Source organism: Chinchilla lanigera, unplaced genomic scaffold, assembly GCF_000276665.1.
Source record: "Chinchilla lanigera isolate Chin_1 unplaced genomic scaffold, ChiLan1.0 scaffold00004, whole genome shotgun sequence".
Taxonomy (NCBI): domain Eukaryota; kingdom Metazoa; phylum Chordata; class Mammalia; order Rodentia; family Chinchillidae; genus Chinchilla; species Chinchilla lanigera.
Genome location: NW_004955405.1, coordinates 10,280,176 through 10,285,105, shown reverse-complemented (window position 1 = coordinate 10,285,105; position 4,930 = coordinate 10,280,176). Strand labels below are relative to the sequence as shown.

The window sequence follows — 4,930 nt, the reverse complement described above, 5'->3', positions numbered from 1 at the left end:
AATTATTATTATTATTATTATTATTATTATTATTATTTGCTCTTTTTGAAACAGGGTCTTGTTATGCAGTTCAGGCTGGCCTTGAGCTCACTTTATAGCCCAGACTGGTCTGGAACTCACAATGATCCTCCTGCCTCAGCCTCCCGAGTGCTGGGATTACAGGCATATGCCACCGTGCCCTGTTAAACCTGGTTAAAATTAGAATATAAAGTTGTCTTGAGTGTGTATGACCATGAGATTTAGAAAAAAGAGGGGGAAGTTAAGATTGTCATACAGAAATGATGAAAGAGTGAATGAATAATGTAGTTTCTGATATTCAAATTAGACCTTTCGACAAGAGAAATAAACAGATGTTTCACGAAGAAAGACAAATGGTCAACAAATGTATGAAAATGTGTTCAACATCCCTGGCCATTGGAAAAATGGAAATTAAAGTAATGCGAAGATTCCATCTCACTGCAGAAAGAATGGCAGTCATTAGGAAATAAAATAATAACAAATGCTACATGGCTGTGGTGAAGAAGGAACCCTCCTACATTGTTGGTGGGAATGCAAACTGGTACAACCACTATGAAAATCAGTATGGAGATTTCTCAAAGAACTGAAATTAGAAATTGCATGCAACACAGCTATCTGCCTTCTAGGAATCTTCCCCAAAGAGCTTAAGTCATCATACTACAGTGATACTTGCACACCAATTTTTATAGGAGCACAATTTATAATAGCTAAATCCCAGAAGCAGCCTGTAGAACCATTAACAGATGATTGGATAAAGAAAATGTGGCATCTCTATGAAATGGAATCCTACTTGGCTATAAAGAACGACAAATTTGACACATCTGTAGGAAAACAGATGCACCTGGAAAATATAATGCTGAGTGAAATAAACCAGACACACAAGTTTGAATACCGTGAACTTGAGGGAGGCAAAGTACAAACAAAGAAAATAGTGAAGGATGGACAGAAGGGAATAAGAGAATGGATCTCTTGCAATAGGGAAGGGTCCAAGGGAAGAGGGGCAAGGGGTGAGGAGGAGGGGAAGGGGAAATACGTAAAATAAAGATATGCCACATACAGGAACCTAATAACCCTAATCAGTGTAAACAATATAGGCCATAACATGAGCTAAACCAAACAATATCAACAGGAATGGAGCTGGGGATACAGCTCAGCACCACAAGCACCTGCCTGGTCAGTGCAAAGTCCTAAGTTTGATTCCCGGTACCAAAAAAAAAAAAAAAAATCAACAGGAATGAAAAATGGGATAAAGGAACTAGAGAAGGAGGAGGAAGAGGATTTTTAAAAATGAAAGAAACATGCTGTAATATGTATAGGTAACTATTCCCCAAGGAGATTATAAGCTACATGAACTGCAAACATGTACAAAAAATTTAAAAATTAAAATAGGCCTTTTAAACAGATAATAGTAACAAGATAATGATAAGATAATAGATGTGTAATTCCTGCACTTTGAGAAAAATATTTCCAGTATTTAACAGCTATCTTTGTCATATTTAGAGATAGACTTAGTTAATTCAGAGCATATGATTTTACCCTATGTTCAGGATGGAGATGAAAAAAGAAGCCAAAAGTCCAGTCTTCTGGATCTGAAGAATTTCGTGAAAGATAAAAGAGAGGAGGAGAGTATTAGAAGAGAACCCAGCGCCAGGAGTGGTGGTGCACACCTGTAATCCTAGCACTTGGGCGGCTGAGGCAGGAGGATTGTTACGAGTTCGAGGCCAGCCTGAGCTATAGAGTGAGCTCAAGCCCAGCCTGAACTGCACAGGAGACCCTACCAAAGAGACAAAAAAAAAGAGAGAGAGAACCCAGGACCCGCATCCAGATCCTCTCCCACACCAGGCTTTGGGCAGAAGTTAAAGGCTGTGTTTAGACGTATCCAGACAGGAATGCAAGGCCAATGGCACTGGGGCTAGGATCGTACTTCCTTTGTACACGAGAAGACTGGGGTTTTTGAAAATGGCCCCCAAAGTTGGGTCTCCAGAATTTAAAGGAAGGGCATAAAGGCAGTGGCAGAAGGCAAGTAAACAGATGGGTGTTGCAAGTTGAATTCTCTGAAAGTAGATACTGAGAGTTTGGAATACAGACGGTTTATTAGGAAGCAACACCTATCAAACAAGTGGGGTGGAGGCAGGATTGGGTAGAGGAAGAATCTGAATTGTGATGCAACCCAACAAAGCCTTAGCTAACCTGAAGGGTACCAAGGAGTAAGAGCTGCCTAGCAGTGTGGTGTTGTGATCTACTAGATTGGTCAGGCCTTTATATTAGCACTGCACTCGGCTCCTGCCAAGTAAGTCTGCCACCATTTTGGCCACCTTACATCTCAGGCCATGAAAGTCCCTGTATAGAATTGACTATCCCCATCCTGATACTCCAACCATACCCATCTATTCTCCACGCCTAGACACTATCTTTAAGAGGACCTAGAACAGTACTGAAGCATTTAGCTTTGACCTGAGTTAGCTGACCACAGATTGAATTGCCTAGGGAGACTTTAAGTGATTGGCCCAGCCTAGGGTTCTATACCTAAGCTAAAAATTGGATTTTAATTTTCTATTATCTAGCAGGTTAAGGAATTTTCAGGGGCAGAACATCAGATAAAAGTTATTAAGGACGCCACAGATGCTTTGCACATTTGTGTGTTTTGTGAGGGACATTTTGCATTGGCTACATTAACAAGGAAAATTAAGCCCCAAATTTCAGTTAATGAGATTTGCAGACTCAGAGAAAGAGTTGTGATTATGTTTTCTGAGAAGATCTATTTTGTAGTTTCTAGATTTGGTTCATAGACGGTGTAATTTTTTATTCTGGCTTACTTTCTGTATGAAGTTCTGAAATGTTAGGTGTATATTCGTTCACACTGGACATAAAAAGTACATGTTAAACAAAACCCAAGATTTAGTAACCTACAGATTACCCTGACTTCCTGCTACTGTGAAAACCTAGGCCCAAAAGTAGCAAAAAGTTATTATAGTTGATCTAATCCCCTACAGTATTACAAATACCAAAACCTTTGGTAGCCAGAGGTAGAAGAAAATTAAATTCACATAAATCTCTTCATGAGCAAGTCAAAGTCAAAAGCAACCACCCAGAAACTCTGGGATCAGAGGACGGCAAGATATGACAGACAGGCCATCTGTGGTCAGAAACACCCAACGCACTCGCCCCATCTCCTTCACTCCGCCAGCCCCTCGCCCAGAATCCATGGACAGAGTTCAGATGGAAGACTTATCGACCTTCGCGGGCTATGCCAGCTCTTGGGGAAGGAAGTGAGACAGCAAAAGTTACAACACAGAGGCCCTAATTCAGGGTAAACTTCTCTTGGACTTCTCCCACGTTCCTCTCTCCTCTCTCAGTTCAAAATGATTATTTTCACCGTGGTCATGAAAGTCAAACTCAGAGAAGTTGTAGTTCCATCTCTGAACCCAATTTTCTTTTACACTGGCTTGGAACCTGGAGGATTTATTGTGTAACACTATCACATGTGGGCACATATATCTTTTGACCTCCTTAAAGAGTCTATAAAGCAGCATGTTTACCTTTTTCCATCTCCAGAACTCCATCATGTTGAAAACAAGAGTGAGTGTAATAATAGTAACAGGGCGTAGTGGTACACGACTGTAATCCCAGCACTCTGCGAAGCTGTGGCAGGAGGACAGCAAGTTCAAGCCCAACCTTGACAATTTAGCAACTTATAGAGACCCTGTCTCAAAACAAAAATAAAAATAAGTACAAGGGCCTGGGAATGTAGCTCAGTGGGAAAGCTGTGGATCCAATTCAAGTCAATACAGGCCTACAAATAATAGTAACAACTAATATTTATTGAACATTCACTACCTCAAATACTTGGTCTTTTTTCTTTTAACCCTTCTAACTCCTCATTGAGTAGACATAATTATATTACCTTAAAGAATGTGAAACTCAGAGAGATTAAGTAATTTTCCTAAAGTCACACATTTAGGAAATAACTAAAAAACACAGAGGATTCCCAGGTGAAGAAAAGCTACCAAAGATGAATAAACTGGCATAATTTTGTCTTTAGAACTCTGTAGTCACGTTTTAGCCTGGGTTACCCAGAAAACAGAGCCTACGTTAATGAGCTAACAGTTCTGCACTTTTAGAGAATGTAGTTCCAGGCATGAGGGCCGGCAGAGAGAAGCAGAAAAGGGGAAGCTCATGGGAAACTATGTTATGAAGTTCGAAGTTACTGCGACTGGTCAAATCCATGGGCTGTCCACCAGGCAGCCATGGAACGACATCTTGAAGGAATAGTTTTCCTCTAGAGAGAAAAAAGGGAAGAGTTTGTCTGCTGCTTGCTTTTGTGTCAGTAAGATCATGAGAGCAATCGTATCAGATATAACCCTGCAAGTTCATCCAACATATCCTCATGGGTGGTCCTTGATTTCATTTTTCCAAAAATTGCCCAAACTCGGAATGTGATGCGGTTCATTACAAATCTCCTCATGGAATCTGAACATTGGAACCATTACTAGAAGGGGCCGCATCACACGTCATTATCCGAAGCCCCCATGGAGCAGAATGCCAGGTCTATTGTGATAGAGGACACCTGAGTACAGTCGTTGCTCTCACGTTAACCAGCTGTGTATGTTGAGGAAACAGCCTACTCACTTTAGTTTGCTAATTTTAAAAAAATTAATTTTAAAAAAGGAAGAAAAAGCCACTGGACTCAGCATAGGATAGAGGAGTAACCAGTACACAGAGTGTTGGTGCTGTAAGAGTTTTACTTTCAGCCTTTACAACAGGAAGAGGCGTTCAGGCTGGGTACCTTCATTTTGTTGAGGAAGCAGTGCGTCAGAGGGCTGGCGTCTTCCCAAAGTCACAGAGTTAATTACCCAGCTGCTGAGACGAGGGGTTAAGCCAGATTCATCCAAACCAAAGGCCCTTTCTTTTT

At 40.9% G+C, this 4,930-nt stretch overlaps 1 long non-coding RNA gene across 1 annotated transcript in view; it reads right to left on the bottom strand.

Moving 5' to 3' along the window:
* LOC106149758 overlaps positions 1–3,656 on the bottom strand; it is a 5,233-nt gene extending 1,577 nt beyond the window's left edge. Inside the window, exon 1 of the long non-coding RNA XR_001236124.1 lies at positions 3,558–3,656. This is a non-coding gene — a long non-coding RNA (uncharacterized LOC106149758). The remainder of the gene's footprint in view (positions 1–3,557) is intronic.
* Positions 3,657–4,930: the final 1,274 nt, after the last annotated feature.